Raw genomic sequence first — 22,390 nt, 5'->3', positions numbered from 1 at the left:
CCACATTTCTCAGGGAGTTCACAAGAGAGGACCTAAAATGTCACGTGCCTTTGCTTTTGGCAGAAAGGGTATCAGTGCGTTGTAGACATGCTGATTATTTGTATTGGCTATTGGCGTCCTTGATGAAACATCTGGAAAATGAATGAATTATGTGGATGGAACTCTTCAGAATGCAGGGTTTATAATGGGAGGGATCCAGGAGTGCTCAGTGGCAATACGGGCTTACAGAACTGCTGGCTGGATTTAGGTTAATCTTTAATCAGGGATAGTTATTACCATTCGCTTTAGGTTTAAATATTAAAGGTTGACTGTTCTCAATTTTTTTTAAAGCAGACAAATGGTACATAATAAAAAAACAACCACTGAGAATTTTGTTTGAATGGGAACTGTTTATATTCTCCATTACTTTAGTTATTTCACCCTTGGTCAAACACATCAGTTAGTCAGCTTCATTGAGTTCTCAGTGATACGACAGGAAGTTGTATAAAAATGAGAGTAAAAAATTAAGCAGCTGTTTTGTGTGTTATCTTTGCAAATCTTAAATGGGTTTATTTTAAATGGCCCTCTGCCCTGATCATATGAAGGGATGTCAGTGCTTTATACCGTTTGGACAAAGAATGGTTTCCATGGTTTGAAAAATGAGAGAAGAGTGAAAGGTGGGCTTCCAGATGACACGGGGGGTTTCTCATTGTGTTTGAGGTAATTGTTTTCATGGCAGGAAAGCTTTCAGCACCCTCATTCCTTTGATTTGCTTTAAGTTCATAATTTCATTTTTTATTATCAAGTGAGTTTAAGGCACACATTGCATCTTTCAAGTGAGTTTGGCTAAAGGGTTTATGTACTCAGCGCAAGGATAAAGTCTAAGGGTTAAATCAGCAGAGTTATAGAAGCTGCATATTTAATAAATTGGTCCAGCTATTTAATTCTTGATTTAGATGGGTTTTGAGTGTGTCAGAACTCACCGTGCCGTCCTTTATCGTTTCACTTACCTCCTTTCTGTCGTTTTGCAGAGGTGCTACAAAATATTGAAGCCCACTTAGCTTTAATTTGGAGATGTAAATGTTTCCATGGTCCTCTTGAGGCCTCTTGATATACTTGAAAGAAAACAAGAAGCATAAACTCAGTTAAATGAAGTATTTTAGGAATTGGTACCATAGAAGTGGCGTCGCTGTCGCAGGTTGCTGCCTGCCCAGGCACTTCCCAGGCACCGTGCAGGGAGGGTCTCGTGATGTGTTTGGGGTGATGCTGCTGGCCTTGAGGGTAAATCTAAAGTTGTGACGATGACGTGTCTGCATGAATTCATGTTCCTCTTAGCCACTCCACTAGTGTTCTGCTTCATTCCTTTACTAATTCAGCAGCGTAATCCTGAGAATTATTTCTCCCACATACAGCCCTTGCCATCATGGAGCTCAGTGTCCACCCAGGGAACTAGACATGGGCATCAGCTGATGATAAAGAGGGTGATCACTGAGCTGGTGGAATGACATGAACCATGTTTGGGATAACAGAAGAGAAACGTTAACTCTGCCCAGAAGTGTCAGGAAAGGTGCATCTAACTGGTCACATTTGATCTGGGCCGCGAATATTTAGTTGAATTTTCACTTGACAGAGAAGGAAAGATATTCCAGTAGAGGGAGAGTGGTGTATAGTGAGATTAGCCTCTCAGAGCATCAGTGAAGACGCAGGACAAATAGCACTTCTCCTTTTGCACAGAGTTGTGAAAAGCTGTGAGGGTTATGTACGTGCAAGTAGCGTGCAAATGTAATTGCGAGGTCTCACTTTCTCACTGCTTTTGGTTCATATGTGCTAAGTGGAGTAAAGTACCTTGTCATGATAGACGTTTCCAAATTGGAATCTTACTTGGCTATGTTTTTTTTTTCCCTTTAAAGTGACCATAGTTGAACATGTTGGTATATTAAGTATTTGGAGAAGCACTATTAGAGCCTAATAAAGAGCACAGACTTTGAAGCTAGAATCTTGACTTTGCAGCTCTGTGACCATGGGCAATTACTTAACCTCCCTGTTTCTCTGTTTCCTTACATGTGAAATGGAGATGTTGGTAGTATCTGCCTCATAGGACTACCATGAGGACTAAACGAGGTAAAATATGTCAAGTGTGTGAAATAGACCTGACACATGTTAAAAGCCATATGAATTATGTTATTTCAAAGTATTTAAATTGTTAAAATCCTTTGCAACTATTACTTACATGTTACTAAATGAATTGCATGTTTTGCCCAGAATTTGGTTTCTAGTCTATATACATTAATGTAAAAAACCTCTTTTATAATTAAATGTCCTCCCACTAGTTATTTATATGCACATTTAAAGAAGTTTTTGAAATTAATGCTTTACCACTTTCTTTGTGACCTCAGGTAAAGTTTTTATTTTCCATAAGCATCAATTTCCTCAATCTATAAAAATGGGAATCATATTAGTATTTGCCACATAGACAGTGAGGATTAAGTTAGATAGTGTAATTAAAAACTCTCTAGAAAGCCGTGGAATCGCTCCCTTAAATACATACACATAAATAAAATATTGAAAGTGATTTCAGCTGCGGACTCCCAAGAACCCATCGGTAGCCTCCCTCTGCATTTCAGGTTAAGAAATTCTGACCAGAGCTGTAGACCAAGAGATTTCATGGTCTAGTCTTGTCACTGGTCATTGTCATTGGAAGTCTGGATATTCATTTTATTGAGTGGCTTCTTGCCACCAGTAGTGCACATGGTCGCCATCATCTAGTCACACCTTTTCCCGAAAGCATAACCTGTGTGGTGTAACCAGACAGTGATAACCAGACAATGGTAGTTGCTGGAAAAGTGGTTATTTAGACTTCGTCAGGTTGTTTACTAATAGGAGATAACAGCTATTAAGTACTAGTTCTGCTTATACAAGTAGAATCTGCAAAAGAAGTTTCCAGATGAGGAGTTACACAAATATTTGAGTTAATTTAGCTATCTTATTTTGCAACAGTTCCCTCCACCCTCTCACCGTCCCTGTCCCCCCTCCCCCTGCCTTGCCCCAGGCCCATTTGTTTGGATCTGATTCCAGCACTATGACTACTAATTCTGGCTTTGAGCTAGGCTGAAAGAATGTGCTATTTTAAGACAATGCTTACAGAGGAGCCTGCGTAATCCACAGTGTTTACTTGAATATTAGGAAAAGGGAAAAAAATGTGTGCCACAGGTTGTGGTTGTATATGGAAGGTCATTCTTATATTTAGCCTGTTTGAGGTTTTGCCAGAGTTGAGAGGTAGGAATAGAAATTTAAACTTAATAGCTTAGAACATTTTGCTATTTGACATGGTAACTGTATATCAAGTTACCCCAGATACTTTAGACGAGTCTGGAAGACAAGAGGAGGGCAACTCACTGAGATAATTTGATCTAGTACCAAAGGCGGTGAGTATTTTCTCTTCAAATGGGGCACATACTTCAAAACCTATCAAAATATTCTAAGGGCCACCTGAATTGTTCATCCCCTAATAACAATGATTTCATGTGTTTGAGACTTTATTTTAGATTATTTTGCAAACCCATGGGGGAAGCAGGACTTCATTTTTCCATGGTAAATTAATTCCCAGGATATCTGTAATCAATGAACAACTCTTCGAAGTAACTGTACCAAGGATTGTTGTTCAGCTGAGCTGAATGAGTGAGTGTGTGAGTTAGGAATATGAAGTCACAAGGGAAACAGGAACCACAATCATGTGTTAGCTGATACTCACGGGGATTCTGGAATGGGCTGGAGAGAATCTTGGGGTTTTTTGCTGTGTGTGAAATGTGTTGGCAGAGTTTTTTAATGTCCTTTAGTGCCAAGAGCCTGTGTTTTTTCCTCCACTAGTTAATGAAATAAACAAGAACAGTGATCAAAGGACTCAATTTTTCCTTTTTTACAAAAATGAAACCCTGATGATACACCAATAATAATATAGGACTGTGGTTTTCTTCCTTTGACCTATTTTAGTTTATTGGGTTAAATTTAAGCATATGGCACTTGTTTTTAAAACCTTGATTTTTATTATGAAGTTTATTATTGCCTGAGGTAGATTATAGCTTTGTGTTAAGGCATCTTAAGTTATAGGTAATGAGTCATAGTCATTCCATAACTAACTTTTTAGTTATTCATAACATTTAGAGAAAATGTTGTTTAAATTTTGCTTTTCTTGGCTAATTCCAGTATGTAATTGAATCTTTGTAAAATATGATGTTTTAAAAGCTTTATTTTTGAGTGTATATTTTCTAGAAATGCTATGCTTAGATGTACCCCATATTTTCATAAATGAAATAGTAATTTACTAGGTTGGGTAAGCTATTAATACTCGACATGTTGTTTTTAGACCTATGTCTTCATTGGTAACCTGATGGACTGTTCTATTTGAATGGAATGCTAATCATAGATAGGGGGACAATTCTGAGATAAAAAACAAACAAACAAAATTCCAGTGTACAGTTTTATAGCTTTCAAAGCTGTCAGGAATCTTAGAGGTCATTTAATCTAGTGATTTTCAAACTGACTTTGCATCAGGATTAATTGTGGTAGTGTTAGGAAGTGTAGATTGCCAATAATGTATATTTTCAGGCATCATCCTAGAAATGTAAATGATATCTTCTAGGAGTGGGTTCTGTAGTTTTCATATGCCCCCAGCGGACTCTGATGTAGCCATTTTGTGGACATTTGGGAATCTCTCATTTAGGCTAAGATCCTTCTTTAGTAGATGAGGAGGCTGATTTGGAATCGAAATGAAAACCCAAATCACACAATGGGTTAGAATTGGAATCCTTGGCCCTGTGTGTGCGTGCGTACGTGTGTGTGTGTTTACTTATACCACACTACCACTTCCTTATGAAAAAGCATGCCTTTTGCAGAAGTTTCCTAATGTCCCGTTGGCCATCTGCAAAGTGCGTTTGCAAAATCATTCTGCCTGCTAGGTCAAATGTCTTAGCCTTAGGGGTGTACCGGGAACCAGTACAACCAGACCATTGACTGGAATTTGGTATGCTGACCTGAAGCATTTGACTAAGTAAGCAACACTGAGTGGTGTTGGCTTAAAAACTGTCCATAGCATGAAATGAGAAATAGCTATAAATGATCAAAATTCTGTGAAGGCCCTCCAGGCTCTGACATTTATCAGCTGCTGCACTTGAACACTTCTCTCTAATCAAAGTTGACTACTACCACTGGATGGAAGAGGCTTGCAGAAGCTCACTGGGGAGGAATTTATTTTAATTGTGCCAGTGAGAAGGCAGAAATGATTTCAATAAAGATCAAGAACCTCCAGATACGCTTAAGCTTGGCTCCTGGCCAAGTGTCCATCCTCAGGAACGAGTTGGTGTCAGCTGCTGCCTAGTGACTTGAGGTACTTCAAAAAAGCCAAAGGCATTGCCTTTCCTGACTTGGCAGGCAGGAATGGCACAGGAATCAAGGCCTGACACATGCCATCAGCCTGGAAAAGGTGGAGTTTGGACACTAATGATGGCTCTTGTCACAGCTGAGTGTGATGAAGTCAGGACTCAGCTTGGGCGTTAGTTTGCATAGGAGAGGAGTTACAGCTCAGAGAACACCTGCCAAGAATTTTCACTGCCCCGGTTGTGTGTCAGTGACGGATTCTTCACCCTGGCCCCCTGACACTTCTTTTTAATGGGCGATGGCAGAGATGCCAGACGGGTACAGAAGAGAGGCGGCTTGATGATATGTAGCACATCTCCTTATTTGCTTGTTTTCTTGCCATTTTCTGTGTAGAAATAAATTTGGCCACACTCCAGGCTAGTGTTTTGTTCTGTCTGTATCTGAAGGTATGCTGGGCCAGAGTCACAGGTCCTCTCCATAAATGCCACTGCTGGTGACCACACAGATGTTTTGATGGGCAGTTATGAGAAAGCATTTTTGCTGATGTATCTCTGTTAGAAGTGTTATTTTCAAATCTCAGCTCTGCCAGTTAGTAGTTGTATTACTTTTGGTATTTGGTTTATTCCCCATTTCTTGTCTATAAAGTGGAGGTTAGTAATTAATTGTACTTACATCACAGGATTGTTGTGAGAATTAAATGAAATAGGAGTATAAAAATACCTGGCACATAACATTCAAATTTCAGTTATTGTTATTATTGTAATTATTTGGTCAAACGTCCTGTTTACTGGGAGGAATGGAATGAGGGGTTTCTAAACCATTGTCATGGTGAATTCAGGAATTGTGGTTTAGATTGAATGGAAAATTGAAGTCAGGAGACCCAGATTCAAGTCTTGGCTATGTTATATGTTACTTTAATTTCCATTAAAAAATTATACTAACCAAAGAAAATCAGCATCTCTAAGATCTCTTGGTACCCAAAGAATCTTTACATTTGTAAAAATTATTGCAGTTCCAAAGAGCTTTTTTTAATGTGGATTATAGCTATCACTTTTTACTATATTATAAATTAAGACTGAGAAATTAAAATGGTTCTTAATTCATTTAAAATAAAAATAAATACATTGCATATCAACATAACATTTTACAGTAAAAATAACTATAAGAATATATATTTTTAAAAAACTTAGAATAAGCCCTGACTAGTGTGGCTTAGTGGATTTTGTGCTGGCCTGCAAATCAAGGGCCCCTGGTTCAGTTCCCAGTCAGGGCACATGTCCAGGCTGTGGGCCAAGTCCCCAGCTGGGGGCGTGTGAGAGGCAGCCGATGGGTGTTTCTCTTGCACATCTGTGTTTCTCTCCCCTTCCTTCTCCCTTCCCCTGTCTCTAAAAGTAAATAAATACAGTCTAAAAAAGTTATTAAAAATCTTAGAATATCTTTATTATTTTATATTTTTGCCACTCCCTTTAAGGTTTTAAAAGAATTAAAATCGCATATCTATATACATTTGCATCTACATTGATCTTTTTCAATATGTTGTTTTGGCTGAATCATATGAAGAAAATCTTGACTCTGTTTTTGGGATATATGGAAAAAGGAGAATTTTACTTTCTTCAGATAATCATGCATATTCTACTTTGATCTGTACCAGATCTCCATACTTGGTAGTTCCTTAAAGGTTATTTACAGTATGGAATCTGAAACCAAAGCAATAAACTTTCATATTCTGTTCTGTTAAAATCAACTAGTCTGTCTTGCACTTTGCATGAGCCTTTTACCCATGCAAGCTTCTGTAACATCATATATATTGGCCATCTGGTTCACTGAGTTATGCAGATTTTTCTGAATATTGTCATAGTTTATTATATGATATCAAATAAATCAGTTATGTTAATATCACCACTAATATTATGGAAACACTTTTAAATATTGGAAAGCCATGAAGCTTACAGTGGCAGACACAGATTTTCCAAATTCTAATTTATGTTTGAAGGCTTAAATTTCATTGCTGGCAACAAATTTTGTCAGTTCTTTTTCCTGAAATGACATGTTCGCTTCATTCATTTTCAAGAAAATATCTGTCATACAGCCACGTCTGAATAACCATAATTTTCTGTTAGTTCTTTCAGGTAAAATGGCGGTCCATGAAAAAATTGGCTAGTTCGGCTTACAACTCGGACAGTAGCTCAAAGCGCATTTCCTTGAGACACACATTGTATAGCAGAAATGCTTTATGTATACTTCCACGTTTTCACACATATTAAAAAGGTATATACTCGAGATTGAGTAAAATCAAGAGATTTTGTTGTTTTCTCAAAGACATTCTTAAGTTAAAATGGCGTGGATTTTTTCTTTCTTTTTTTTTTTTTGACACTGCCATCAGTGTAAAAAGTCAACATAGTAGAAAAGGCAGATAATGTTTTATCACTAAAACATAAATAATTTTGACCTGGCAGACTCTCTTGAGGATCTTGGGGATATCTATGGACTCCACTTTGAGAACCACTGCTATGGGGTCCAGATATTAGGAAACTCTAGGCAGATTGTGGAAGCTGCTGTAATCCCTTCGGAGTTGAGACTCAAGGGCTGCAGTAAGTAAGCTACAGGAGAGACCCCTGGCGTGTTGTTTTGGCATCTCCCTGGGGCTTAGCATAGTATTTGGGGGCTTAGTATGCTCAGTAAAATTTGACCAATCAACACAGAGTCTAAATATTATATTTTTCAACTTTTTCTTATAAACATACTTTATAATCAGTTTTTGTGTTCTCATGGTAAACAGCATGTGTTTTTTGAGTATTGCTGATCTGTTTGTTCAAAGTTATCCTTTTATAACTAAGTTAATTTAATAGCTATTGTTTAGAAATATTGTTTCTATGTGTGTTTTATTCACATTGTGGGGGGATAAGAAGTGAATTACATGGCATTCGCTTTTTTATAATCTTGAAAAAAATAAATTTAAAAAACATAGCAAGCAGTGTTCAGATGCAGGTGTTAATAGTGCCTGGCATAGGATTCAGCATTTAGGTATTTATTTGTAATAAACACCCCCATTGCTTGAGCATCCTTTCAGTGTCAGGCATTGTGATTTATATCTATATAAGTAAAGCTTATATAGATACACACACATATATACACATGCATATGAAAATACAATACATACTCAATATACAGGGGTGGGCAAAAGTAGGTTTATAGTTGTTAATATGGGGGAAAGACATGCAGGTTATAGCTTATGACTATTACAGTAGCTTTATGAACACAAAAGAATGTCAGAATGTGCACAGCACTCTTAGGTACAATCTCATAAGTGTTCAAATTGCCAGCCTTTATTATTTATGCATTCTTGTAGTCTACTTGCTCTGCTCAAGCACACTTTGTCACAGAGTTCTTACCTACTTTTGCCCACCCCTGTATATGTGTCACAATTTAAGTATATAAATTTTGAGTATATATAAAAACATAGATATATTTATATACAGATAGTACATATAAATCTACTTTAAATATATACATCACTCACATTTAATCTTCACCGTAGTCCCACCAGGTATTTGGCATTATACTCACTTTATACATGAAGAATGAAATTCTAATATGAGATGTGATATGTTCAAGGTCACAGAGCCTTGGTTTGTCTGGTGCCTGACTTTTCATGAATGCCTTTTGCTCAGAGGAGGTGAAAGAAATATGAACTGGTACTGGTTTGGGTAGAATTAATTATTTTCCTAGTGCTAGCTTCTCCCTAACTTCTTCCCAGATTTCTTCCCAATAGCTCTTTTTTTTTTCTCCTAGGTTCTATAACATTTCTCATGGTGTACCTTGTATTAGAATTGTGTACAAGGCATACCTTTTCTACTAAGTGAAAAGAGACATTTGTACAGATATATATATATATACATATATATATATGGCATTGATAAATGTTTATAGTAAACTGTAAGTGTCCCTTGCTTAATTTATTGTTTTTCTAAACAGAATATAAAGTCATTCAAATGTATTAACTTATGTTTTTAGAAAATTTTATTTTAGATTTTATTTATTTTTATACTTTTATTTACTTTTTAGATTATTTATTTAGACTTTATTTTTTATTTTTATTTGTTTATTTTAGGTTTCATTCATTTAGAGGGAGGGGAAAAGGGAGAGACACATCAGTGTGTGGTTGGTTGCCTCTCGCATGCACCCCACTGGGGACCTGGCCCCACAACCCAAGCATGTGCTCTGACTGGGAATTGAACTGGCAACCCTTTGGTTCACAGGCTAGTGCTCAGTCTGCTGAGCCACACCAGCCAGGGCTACAAATATGTTGTTAATTTTTAAATAAATTCAGTATTTCATTGAGATGTGAATAATCCCAAAATCTGTTCATTCTAGAAGTTGGTAGTGTGCATCTTTTGGGGGGGGGGGTGTCAAATGTCTTATTTTCAACCTCTGAGTTTAAAAAGCAATGAAAAATATGGACATTTTTCATTGTCAATTAAGTAATGCCCTCTTTGGCTGCTTAGAGAGGGTTCTATGGTAAGATTATTGATGAGGGGTTCCTGACTTGAGTTGATACTGTGTTTGTTTTTTAGATCAGGGCAGATAGAAGAAAGTTGTAAAAGTTTAGCTTGCTAATCTTTTAAACATAAGAAATAGTCATTTTGCAGCTTAATCAATTTGGAGATCAAAACATCCTCCATAAGATGTTGGTTACAGCAGATCCAGTAACTGGCAGATGATTATGTCTCTAAAATAAACAGTGATCAGAAGCAACCAGTTATGATAATTACTCTATTTTTGTGCAGTCTCTATAGATCATTTCAAGGCTAACATCTATAGAAGTGACTAATTGTAAATGCTTCGCTAGCATCTTGAATGGAAACTGAGATCTGGGTAGAGGCATGAGAGTAGTTGTCAGTTCTTTATAAGCCACATGCAAATTTTGTACCTTCCCTTTGGGGCTTTCTTAACTGCTTTCCAAAATTTCATTTCCACAATAGAATCTTAACTAGGGTATGTGAAAGCAAACTGATTAAAGGAATTTGTCCCAAAGTTTCCTTCCTAACTCTTTCTGAGATACTGGGCTACACAAATGAATTCATGCAAGTTTTGGTTAGTGGATCTAGTCTTTATTTGTGCTGCTCCAGGATGTGGAGGTGAGGAAAGGGCATTGCTGTCAAATCATAGCTCACTCCATGTTAGCCTAAGAGGGTGAGGAGTGCTGGGGAGGTGAGAGAAGTAACACCCTTTCTTTGTGTTATCTTAGTTAATGCTTCCAACAACCCTTCTGATAAGGCGGTGGTTATTGCATTTGTCAGTGCGCTGAGATATTCTGTCCCACTCCACTGTTCTCCAGCTGGCCATAGAAGTGCTTGGTTTACACATGTCAAAGCAGTTTACAGTCATATGTTGTCCAGTCACACGAACATATTAATTTAACAGTGGTGATTATTGCTAAAGGTGTAAGATCAGCTAGGTTGTATCATTTGATTGAAACACTAAATTCTGCAGTTACTGAAGGGTGGTGATATGTACATTGTTCAGACTTAGGACCTTATTCCGTGAAAAAGCTGTTTATTAGGGCTCTCTTTTAATTTGTGTAGGTGTAACTGGGGCTAAGATTGTGGAGGATGTGGCTCATTTAGGAAGAATGTCAGCTTCTAGACATGGGAGCATGGCCTTAACATGGTTGTGAACTTTAAAGAAAGTGTAGTTGGGGTGGGGTTTTTTTAGACACTGACAGGCAATAAAAATGAACATACTAAGGTTTTAAATTTTCAATTAAATATTCTCTTTAAATTAGTTTAGAAACACATACTGATTACAAGCTTTCTTATTTACAAATTGTCTAGTGTATTTTCTTCAGAATTTATTTAAGTAAAAATGAATTCCACGTTTCCCTTCGTTCTCTTTTATACTAGCATTCTCTATATTCTGCCCATTTAAAAGTGTTGGGGGGGGGTTGTGCACTCTAAATATGTAGACCTTTTAAAGTACAGTTTTTAGGTCTTTTGCCTATTTTTACTATTACTACTGATATTAAGAATCTTATATACACTTCTGTTGCACGGGGTCAGTGTGGCTAAAGTATGTATGATTAAAATAGACTGGGAAACTTTTAAAGAAAACAGAAAAAGTAAAATCTAGATCTTATTATTAGTTTTGAAAGGAGACCCTAACAGGTGAGAAATAATGCTTTTTGAATGTAATAATAGATAATTTTTTTTGTTGTTGTTAATCCTCAGCTGAGGACCTTTCTTCATTGCTTTTAGAGATAGGGAGAGAAACATCAATTGGTGCCTTCTTGTTCGTGCCCTGACCAGTAACTGAACCTGTAATCTTTTGGTTTATGGGACAATGCTCCAACCAGCTGAGCCGCCACACCTGCCAGTGCAGAATAGTAGGTACCTCTGGGGGAGAAAGGTTGTGAGGGAATCTCGTGAGCTGCTATAAATGTTCCATAATTTGTCCTATGCACACATCTGTAAAAATCCATCAAACTTAAGATTTGTTCACCTTACCATATGCAAATTATACCTCAAAAAGTAAATAGTAATAATTATATGTGAAGTTAAAATCTTGATTGTTGTTGGGTATGAGTGATAGTTCATTTTACTATTGTTACTGTTTTTATGAAAATTTGAAATATTTTATGGTAAAAATGAGAGACAAAATTCCCATCGGTCTACGATGGGAAGCCCATAAAAACAACCTGAATTTCTTTCTAAAAAATTATGTGTTTATTCTTACATGTTTAAACTCCAGTCACCTTCAAAGTGCTCTCCATCTGATGCAATATACCTATCAAGACCTTTTTTCACTGCTTAAAACAGTTTTTGAGCTCGTTGATTTTGATACCTTTTAGTGCTTCTGCTGTTTTTTGTTTCACCTCTTCCAGATCGGCAACACGTTTCCCTTTGAGAACTTTTTTCATCCAGGGAAACTTAAAAAAGTTGATCAGGGAGAGATCAGGTAAATAAGGAGGGTGAGGCATAGGATCATGCCATTTTTGGTCTAAAACTGCTGAACACTCAGCAGGGTGGGCAGGAGCGCTCGTAAGTCTCCCATCATGAAAGGGGCAAATGCTAAAAGAGTCTTCAAGAAAATTCACTGAAGCCGAAAGTAGCCTCTCACAACAATGCCAGCTGGTGCACTGATACAGATGGGTCCCTAGAACACTCACCTAGTGGGGGAAGCCTGTACTACAAGGGGCCTGCCCTCCAGAAGATAGTTCTGGGTTTTTGGGGGTCCCCCTCATAAACATATTCATTTATATCTACTTTATGAGAGCTAAAGTTCCCCCACCCTGCTTTTTTCCCCTTAACCTGTTATTTTTCAGGTTTGGAATTCCGTGTTATTCTTTGATGTTTTGGGGGAGATACAGATAATAAAGCTTTGTTTGTGTGGTATCACTTGTTCAAAGAGCTCGAGCCCAATCTTGATATCAAAACCAGGTGATATGTAAATTCTTTCCATTCTTGAATCTGAGTGGTGAAAAGTCAGACCACTTCGCTCCACTAAGTATGTGGTAGTCTAATTAAACACCAGTTTAAAAGGTTCTGTCTTTTCTAAGCATACCTACTGCTTATTGAGGATTTGCCGTGTACTTGATATTGTGAGAACTACCTTGTAGGGTGGCATTACTATTTCATTTTGCATTTGAGGACACTGAGGTCAAGGAACTTGTTCAAGTTCTCATGGATGAAGTTGGGAGGGCGTCCCATTCTTGACCTCTAAAGGATACGTCCTAAGCTGCCAGTGTCAGAGTATAAATATAATGGTGATTATTATTCCTCGAAACTGACTTCTTATTGCCACAGATGTGGGTAATCACTATTTAAAGAAACATTCATGTACTATTTTAGAGGTCTTTACAGAGTTTGTGTTGAGCATCCTTTAAAATTTTAGAATGCTCTCTAACACTTTCTTAATAACTTGGTAATATGTCTTTGTCCTTTAAAACAAAATCTGGAGTAAAGAGAAATATTTATTTCCCTGTTGTATAAAAAAGCTGTTTGTAGTCATCTTTTTTGAAAAGGCAAGAAATTCTCTCTCCAAACCACGTTAGAACTCATGCCAACTTGGTACAGGTCCCTCGCCAGAGTAATGATGTAAGAATTTGAAAAAGTACATAGTGCAGCTGCCAAAGCTCACACTGTTTAATTTCAACACCGTCTGTCTGCCAGAGTCCACAGCTCAATATTTTTTTTCTGCGTGTACCAATTTATAATCACATATATGTTTATCTCCTCGGAGGAGGGGAAATAAAGAGTTATTGTATGATAAACTTACTGCTCTCCGAGGTAATAATGGTGCTGTTTTCCCTCTCACATACTCCTTGAGCATTTTCCTCCCACCTGACTTTCGAGTATTTATTATCCTGGGTGAATTCTTCCAGAATGTGACACAGAGAGGCAGTTTACACCTTTCCTGGTTTGTGTTTTGCAAGGAAACCCTTCCCTTTGCATGGTTCTCTCTTCAGGACTTCCATGTGCTACATTCCATCTATTTGCCAAGTCTTGGGCTCATCCAGAGTACAGTATTTGGATATGCAACTACACATACTGGCAACAATACACTCTTTCCTGGCCTCTCAGGGAAAGTTCGAAGCCAGAGGAGCAAATCCAGATGTTCTCGAGTCTGGCATGCTCAATTCAGAATTCTAGATGGCAGGACTTTGTTTGGAAGCGTACCAGGCTTACTCAGCACCTGCTCTTGCCAACCATCACATTTTGATGACCGAAGATTCTAGAGTTTGCCTCCTTTGCTGAGCAGAAAGGCCACCACCAGGGCTGCGTGGGAAGTGGCTCTCCATCATTTGAGAGAAACACTTGATTTGCTTCAGGGCATGTAGTGGAGGGTAGCTTTGCCATTGGGAGTGAGTCTGGGATGAGAGCAGGTGCCCTTGCAGCTGCAGCTCTTTAACCAAATCTGGCCTATGTTTAATGTTTAAAGAACCTGAAATGTTTCACATCAACATAAATGAACCATTATGCCACTACTCTCAGGCCCCTAACATGCTACCTTCCACACAAGGAGGAGGTACTCACTGACCGATTTAGTCACCATTTATTGAACACCTTCTGTGTACACCAGACAGTGTTCTAGATGCTGGTGATGAATAAGATCTTTTTGTCAAAAAGCCCACAGTCTGGTGGGAGGCACAGATTCTTATTATAAATAAACTTCAGTTCACCAATTTTATTGTTGCTCATGCCATTTAGTATTTTGTTCAGTTTGTAGGTCAGCCACAAAGACCAACTGACAGGACTAACGTTGTGCCCTTCTAAGAACAAACATGAGATTTCCCATCAATGCTTGTGTGCTTACTAGCATTTTTGCTTCTTTAGATATGTCTTCTGACTTACTCAGGGCTAGAGATTTATGGAGCGTGTAAAGAAAATACTAGTATAGTAGACACCCCCTTGTCTGCAGGGGTGCGTTTCCAAGATTCCCGGTGGATGACTGAAGCCTCGGATATTACTGAACCTTGTAGCCTATGTGCTGTGTTTTTCTCTGTAGTCATGTGTTATGCAATGACCTTACGGTCAATGACGGACCAAATATACAAGGGTGGTCCCATAAGAGTATAATGGAGCTGAAAAGTGCCTATCTCGTGGCAGTGTAGTAGCTGTTGTAGTGCCATGGCGCAGTGCATTACTCACGTGTTTATGATGCTGCTAGTGTAAGCAAACCTGCTCTGTTCAGTTGTGTAAAAGTGTGGCACATACAACTATGCAGAGTACATAAGGCTTGATAATAATAAACAACTGTGTTACTGGCGTATGTATGTACTATACTTTTTAATCATTATTTTAGAGTGTACTCTTTCTGCTTATTAAAAAGAAAGTTTGCTGTAAAACGGTGTCCTGTGCCATGCCCACAGAAGCCTCATACATTCCTTGTTTACTGCATCTCTTTGATTGTGTCAGCTTCATTTGTGCTTGATTTAATCTCATGCTGTTTTGTACATAGTAACACGTATCATAGGCCTGCAGCCTAGGGGCAGTGGATTATACTGTGTAGCCTAGGCGTGTAGTAGTTGATACCATCTAGGTTTGTGTAAGGGTTTGTCTGTGATGTTTGCACGACAAAATCTCCTGATGGTGCATTTCTCAGAACATATTCTCATTTGCTAAGTGGTGCATAACTATGCATACACACCTTTTCACTTAATGGAAGCACTTTGTGGCTTTTCTTTGGCATATCCATATTGCCAACATTACTAGTCTTGTGCTTTGAGGCTGTTGTTAAGTAGAATAAGGGTTACTGGAACACAAGCACTGTGCAGTACTGCAGCAGTCGACCTGATAACCGAGACAGCTGGCGAGGGACTAATGGACGGGTAGCATGCACAGGTGGCTACGGGGCTGCGCAAAGCGATGATTCACATCCAGACTTATTTCGTCATTTCTCTGATGCAAAGTGGCCTCAGACAAAACATGTAGTGCTGCTATGGAAATAAGAACAGCTAAACAATAAAAATAAAGCTAAAAAAAGAACAGCTAACACTTATATAGTATTTGTTCCAGGTCTTGTTTTTAGGGCTTTATATATAAAGCACTTATAAGAGAGACTGTCTAATTCTCACAACAACCCAAAAAGGTAGGTACTTATTATTTTTCCCATTTTACAGCTGAAAATGGAAAGGCAAAGTGAAGTAAATTAATTTGCTCAAGATCACATAGATAATAAGTGGTGGCAGAGTCAGAATCTGAATGCAGAATTTCCAGACCCATTGTGTTTTTAAACAGTGCACTATACCATTTGAAACATGCTCAGTTTGACATTGAATGATAACAGTTTCCCAAAAGTGAGGGGGTAATAATATCTACCATTTGATTTCCCGCTGTGTAGCAAGGTGTAGCAAGTTACCACGTGGGGTTACTTCTTTTCGATATTATGGGTATGTGAATTGGTTACGTTTTACAGATGATAATATCAACTAAGGTTTACAGAGCATTTGCTGTGGGTCAGGCACGATACTAAGCGCTTTATTTGTATGTACTTTAATGCTCACTGTAGTTCTGTGGATAATGACTATCATTCTCGTCCTGGATATGAGAAAACCGAAGCCAGAGAAGGCCACTCACCTAGAGTCAGATAGCTAAGGAGTGACAGAGCCAAGATTTGAATACAGGTTTGCCTGGCACCAGACCCCAAACTCTTAACTCCCACATAACATTCGGTGGGAAGCTGTAATTAGCTAGACACTCCAGTAATGAGGTAAATCTCAGAGGACAGAGCCTTGCTCCAGACCTTGTTTGTCCTCATCCTTAATCCTCACAGACTTTGCTGATAGTCATGACCTTGCTGTTCTTACCTCTTCACGTTCCCGCAACAGGGAGACGTGGTGGGCGTTAGAGATCGCCTTGTCTGAAAACGAGTTCTTGTCTGACCTTTTTACGACATCACGGCATGTGGTAAACCTGTCTTATTAGGACTTTGACTTTTTCTTTAATTCCATTTTCTGGGAGTTACCACTTTTTATAATTTTTTTTTTTGTTATCTTCACAGAACTTCCCGGAAGTTTATAATGGGGAGACGTTACACATCTATGTGGCTCTACTTTTGAAATGCTGCACTGGGTTGGCGTACCTCATTTTATTGTGCGTCGCTTTATCGTGCTTCACAAATGTTGTGTATTTTAAACTGAAGTTAAGACCCTCCACCAGCAGAAAGATTATGACCTGCTTTGCTGTGATACTCGTGTTATTGTGGTGGTCTGAAACTGGATCCATAATGTCTCTGAGGTGTGCCTCCTTAGGATCATACGTTTATTTTTTTTACCACCTGAGGTATGGCAAGTTTTGAAGATTTTTGTTTATTTTAAATTATTTTTTTATGTGGGAACCTTTATATGTCCTACTGAGTCTCAGTAGTCGCAGTCAGCTAGCTCTAGAATTTCATATTTCGCTCACTCCCTTTGGCAAACTCAGACCTAATGATTTCAGAAATTAGTATGTTTTCTCCTTCCCTACACATCTTTTCTTTTTCTGCCATTGGCTAGATTTTCTCTTCAGCCAGTTGGTCACTAAGATTTATTAAGTCTACCTCTCAATATCTATCAGACTCTGCCCCAAGGTATTCAGCATCACTAGATAACAGAAAAATGAAAGTAAGAAAACACGCTCATCCATACTACTGCATACCCACCAGGAGCAGGATAGTTGAGAGAATTGGTGGGTTTTGCTTTTTATTCTGTGTAATACTTCTTACAGGCATTTTGAGTTATTTTTCAGTAATATTTTAAGTGTTTAAAAAATACAAGCAATGACTGATGAAAGGAGATGTCAAGTAGCATGACACGTAATTGGGTAAGACGTTTGGGGCTATGTGGAAGGAGTTTTGATGCCCTGCAAATCAGATTTCACTTAGCTATGTTAATTTCACCATTCAATAAAATAGCAGGAGACATTGCTCAGAGGTTGAATAGAGCAGAATATTAAGACAAAACAAATTTTAAAAAGCCTCACCTCCCCTTTACATCTTTTTAAAAAGAGTGTGGTAAACACATAATACAAAACTTACCATCTTTACTCTTTATATACAGTTTAGTAGTGTTAAATGTATTTATTCTGTTGGTCAACAGATCTCCAGAACATTTTCATCTTTTAAAACTAAAGCTCTGTACCTATTAACTCCCCATTTTCCTCTCTCCTAGCCCTTGGTAACCACCACTCTACTTTCTGTTTCTATGAGTTTGACTACTGTAGGTATGTGATACAAGTGGAATCCTATTTGTCTTTTGTGGTTTGCTTATTTCACTTAGCGTAACGCCCTCAAGATTCATCCACCTTGTAGCATGTGGCAGCTTTTGCGTCTTTGCTACCATGTGGTCAGAACCATCATCTTTTCTTCTGAATAACAGCAACAGCCCAAGTGGTCTCCTTGCTTCCAGTTTTGCCCACCTCTAATTTATCTTCCATCTGGTGGCTAAATGCAGGTTTGACTTTGCTTGAAAACTTTGTGCCCTGACTATGTTTAGATAAAACCTAAATGCTTTCACCTGACTTGTTAAGTAACATCCTTTCCTCATTGCTCCCAAATAGACACAACTCTTCGCTTCACACACTCTGAATTTGTTCCTTGATCATGCTGACTCTCATGTTCCCAGTGACTGTATGTTGACCGTGAATCATGACTTTTACTAAAGCTAATAACTATCTTTGTCAGCTGTCTCTGCATGGAGCTAACTTGGAGGCAATGTCAGAATGCAATAATTTAGTAATAAAATACAGACTTCCCATTTCCTAGCTTTTTAAAAGACCTTTCTCAACAACCAAAAATAGTCTGATCTGAAAACAAACAAATGAATCTTAAGAAATATGTTAACCAAATTCATGTGAAGGGAAGGCTAGGGGGAAACAAAGGAAGTGTCTTTATTTGATAGTCTTCATTTTACTTGGCCCTTGAACAAAGAATGCATGAAAGGTTTCTCCCTCTCATTCACCATAATTTAATTTAGTGAGTACTGAGGGCCTGCTGTATATTCAGTTCCATGAGTCAACCAGGTGAAAGACTGCCAGAGAGCTTTGCACATTTTGAGCAGCTGCACATACCTCAGTCATTATCCAGCTCAGGTAACGTCTTTGGTTTCTTGGGCAGTGTTGTCTGACTGCTAGGTGGGAAATGGCTGGTGTGTGGGGTTCATAGACCCATCACAAAGCCAAGTGTTTTAAGGTAGTTAGATTTAGGGGGAACTAACATATTAGACTCTCAAATGAGACTAAAGTCACCCCTCTTTACACAAGTTTAGCAAATTACTGCACAGTGTTGGAATGCATTTCACAGCTCCAGTCTGACATAGGAAGCCCCCACCTACTTCATCAACCTTCTCTATTCGCCCTGAGCTCCAGCCACATCGCACATGTAGTTTCCTGAATACATGATTTGGTCTCCCCTGTTACTGCTTTTGCTCATACTGTTGCTTATGCGTGAGAAGCTCCTTGTCTTTTTCTTTACTTTCCTACAGATTCTCTTTATCTTTTAAGGCTCATCTCAGATTCCTCTCCCAACTTGCCTTCCCCTTACCGGGTTAAGTGCTTCTTTGTCATAGCACTTAGAGCACTATGTTAGCTGTTGAAGGTTCGTTTCTACCACTGGACTGTGAGCTCCTTTTGGGCAGGTTTAAGGGCATTTTTGTGCTTAGCTTGTTGCAGAGTAGGTGCTCAGTGAGTCTTTGAATGAACACATTGTACTGTTAATCGGTGCTTTAAAAAAGTGCCTGACTGAGTGTTTGACAGAAAGACAAATCCCAAACCTACTGAAAAGTCAGTTGATTTCCAGACACAAGTTTTGGGCAGTGCAGTCCTTTTTCCTATACAGGCCGTGTCCTGTAAAGAAAGAGAGACGCCCTAAGAGGAAGAGAACTAATGATAATTAAACACTGCTCTCTGTACTGGGCACCAGATACTTTGTCATTTAAGACTCTGATTTAGCTGAGTATTTCTCCACTTTACAGTTGAAGCACCTGAGGCTCAGAGAATTTTATTTAGAAATTTGCTAATGAAGCTTTGATTAAACGCATGTTGCCTCACAGTCTGTACTTTTTTCCTCCACATTTTGCTTTCTGCCCGCACTAAGGATCTTGTCATTTATTAACAGAAAGTAACAAATGAATTTCTAGGAACTATTTTAAAGGAGAACAAATGCCTTAAAATAATAATGCTAATGAAAATTTGCTTTACCACTTACAAAGGGCTTTCACATTCACATATGATAATCCAGCGATATCATTCTTTTAAGATATTATATACTCTTTTAAACAACATTAAAATATTGGCACAGAGCACTGGTGCAATGGAAACTGCATTTTAGCAAGCACTGAATGTATTTCTTAAAATTAGGCTATATTGTTTATACTTAACTAATTTTTAAAATATTTTATTTATTTTTAGACAGAGGGGAAGGGAGAGAGAAAGAGAGACATCAATGTGTGGTCGCCTCTCATACGCCACCCCCTCTCCCCCCACACACACACAGGGGACCTATACTGCAACCTAGGTATGTGCCCTGACTGGGAATCAATCTGGTGACCCTTTGGTTTGAAAGCTGGCGCCCAGTCCACTAAGCCACACCAGCCAGGGCTATACTTAGCTAAGTTTTTAAAGAGGTCATGTATTTTTTTCCTATTTTTTTTCTGGAGACTTGAAGACTAATAAATTAATGATATCTAGCCATTTGTTAAAGTTCCATGCATAATTGAGACTGTATACTTGCTGATACCCAGAAATCTATTTTCATCATTATGTAAAATTGCATTCTACTATACCACATTCTTGTGATCTTGGAAGCCAGTTCTTTTTGAAATTAGGAACAGAAAAAAAATTTATCTAGTCTCTAACAGTAAAAAAGTTTTAAAGAAGGAAAATGTCCCACCAAACCACAGAAATTCCAGCTGCTTTAATGAAATGAGCCAGGCTCCAGGACCAAGTTGTCTGCATGTAAATGTGGACTCTATTGTTTCCTGGAATTTTGACAATGAACAAGTCATTACTTTCCAAGCTTCAGTATCTTCATCAACGAAAGAGAGGCTAATAACAGTGCTGCTGTCTGAAACACATTAGGTGTAAGCAAGTATCAAAGTCTTTCAGCAGATGCAAAGCTTTCCCAGGAATCTGACCTTTCACACTAAGCTGATCAGCTTTCATTTCTGGAGTATGCAGTTGCTGTGACAAATTTTTTTCTATGTGGTACACATATTCTCAGACATCTGTAGGAAACCTGGGGCATTAGGTCCTGTTAAGGAGAAATCCCTTTTGTAAGCCTCAAATTAAGCAGGATTTACAGGTAAATTACAAAGAAATGAAAATGATAGTAGTTTTATTAGCTATTCTATGGAAAGTAAGGTTTTTTTTTTTTTTTCTTCCTGTCAATATTTGAATTCCTCTTGACTGGAGGTACTTGGGTAAACATTACTGTGTGCTGTAAAGAGGCCATGTGAGCGCCGTCTATGCAATTGGATTGTATTGACTTTGTTTTTTTTTTTTCCTTTCTTAGGAAATCTTGATTTTTAATTTGGTCACTCAGTACAGTGCCCTGAAAGGATTTCCTCTTTCTAGCCATGGTCTGAGATATGTTCTGTTCCAGCAGTTAGGCAGGCAAATGTTCCGTGATGTAAGATGGCCAGATTGTGAAGGATACGAAAGGCAAGCTGTTTGAGTAAAGACCTCTCAAAGAATTTAAAGTACCTGAAAAGAAGGCATCATCCAATAAAGATTTATTGAATAAGTGATGTTGGTTGTCTTTTTGCCTTGATAATCATTTGTGGGATTTTCTGTTACATTTTGGATACCAAAAATATATATTCAGATTTAGTACTCTTTGCTCACTACTAAAATTTGAAAATAATTCAGATGTGAAAATACTGATTTTTGTACATCTTAATTTATCAACAGTTTTCGTGTCATTTTTGAAAACTGTGATTCTTTATTCATGTCATCGTTTCCAAGTAATGAAACTCATCCACGAGATAGAGTGTTTCATTTTATTTTGTTCTGATTTACTGCTTTGCTTTGCTTTTACTTTTGAGACTTTCGGAGCCTAATGTACAACTGCTCTGTGTCCTGTTGGAAGGTTTGTTGCTATCAGTTCCTGTTGGTGGGAGTACAAATTGGTCAGACCAAATATATATATATTCCTGATATATATATATATATATATATCTCAGAACTGTGGAGTTCACTACAGTATTATTTATAATAGAGAATAATTGCTGCCTGGATACCTACCAGGATTTGCTTTCATAATATGAGGCTTTATAATGATACTAATTTTGGAGGAAAAACTTTCTTTGCCCTTCTTGATGGCTGTGGTAGATTTGAGATTATAAATCTTTTAGATATGTTTCTTCTATACGATTTCTGGTTAAATTGGCTGAAACAGTAATACTACTAGAGATACGGTGCCCTGCACTTTGAAATCTGTGTGGATACAGTGCGGTGATCTATTTCACCATTGACATCCTAACCTCAAAATACAGCATGGCGCAAAAGTAGGTTTACAGTTGTGAGTATGCGAAACAGAGTTTATTCTTGTATTATTATTTATTAAC

General features: G+C 38.0%; 1 protein-coding gene and 1 long non-coding RNA gene across 5 annotated transcripts in view; one reads left to right on the top strand and one right to left on the bottom strand.

Annotated features, from left to right (window-relative positions):
- Positions 1 to 22,390, top strand: part of NR6A1 (nuclear receptor subfamily 6 group A member 1) — a 198,024-nt gene that overhangs the window by 74,314 nt on the left and 101,320 nt on the right. The gene's annotated exons all lie outside the window — the stretch shown is intronic.
- The window catches only part of LOC118499807, a 45,689-nt gene that overhangs the window by 11,713 nt on the left and 11,586 nt on the right, over positions 1 to 22,390 (bottom strand). Inside the window, exon 2 of the long non-coding RNA XR_004902341.1 lies at positions 990 to 1,094. This is a non-coding gene — a long non-coding RNA (uncharacterized LOC118499807). The remainder of the gene's footprint in view (positions 1 to 989; positions 1,095 to 22,390) is intronic.

This window comes from Phyllostomus discolor, chromosome 3 (assembly GCF_004126475.2).
Source record: "Phyllostomus discolor isolate MPI-MPIP mPhyDis1 chromosome 3, mPhyDis1.pri.v3, whole genome shotgun sequence".
NCBI lineage: Eukaryota > Metazoa > Chordata > Mammalia > Chiroptera > Phyllostomidae > Phyllostomus > Phyllostomus discolor.
This window is presented reverse-complemented; position numbering and strand designations above follow the sequence as displayed.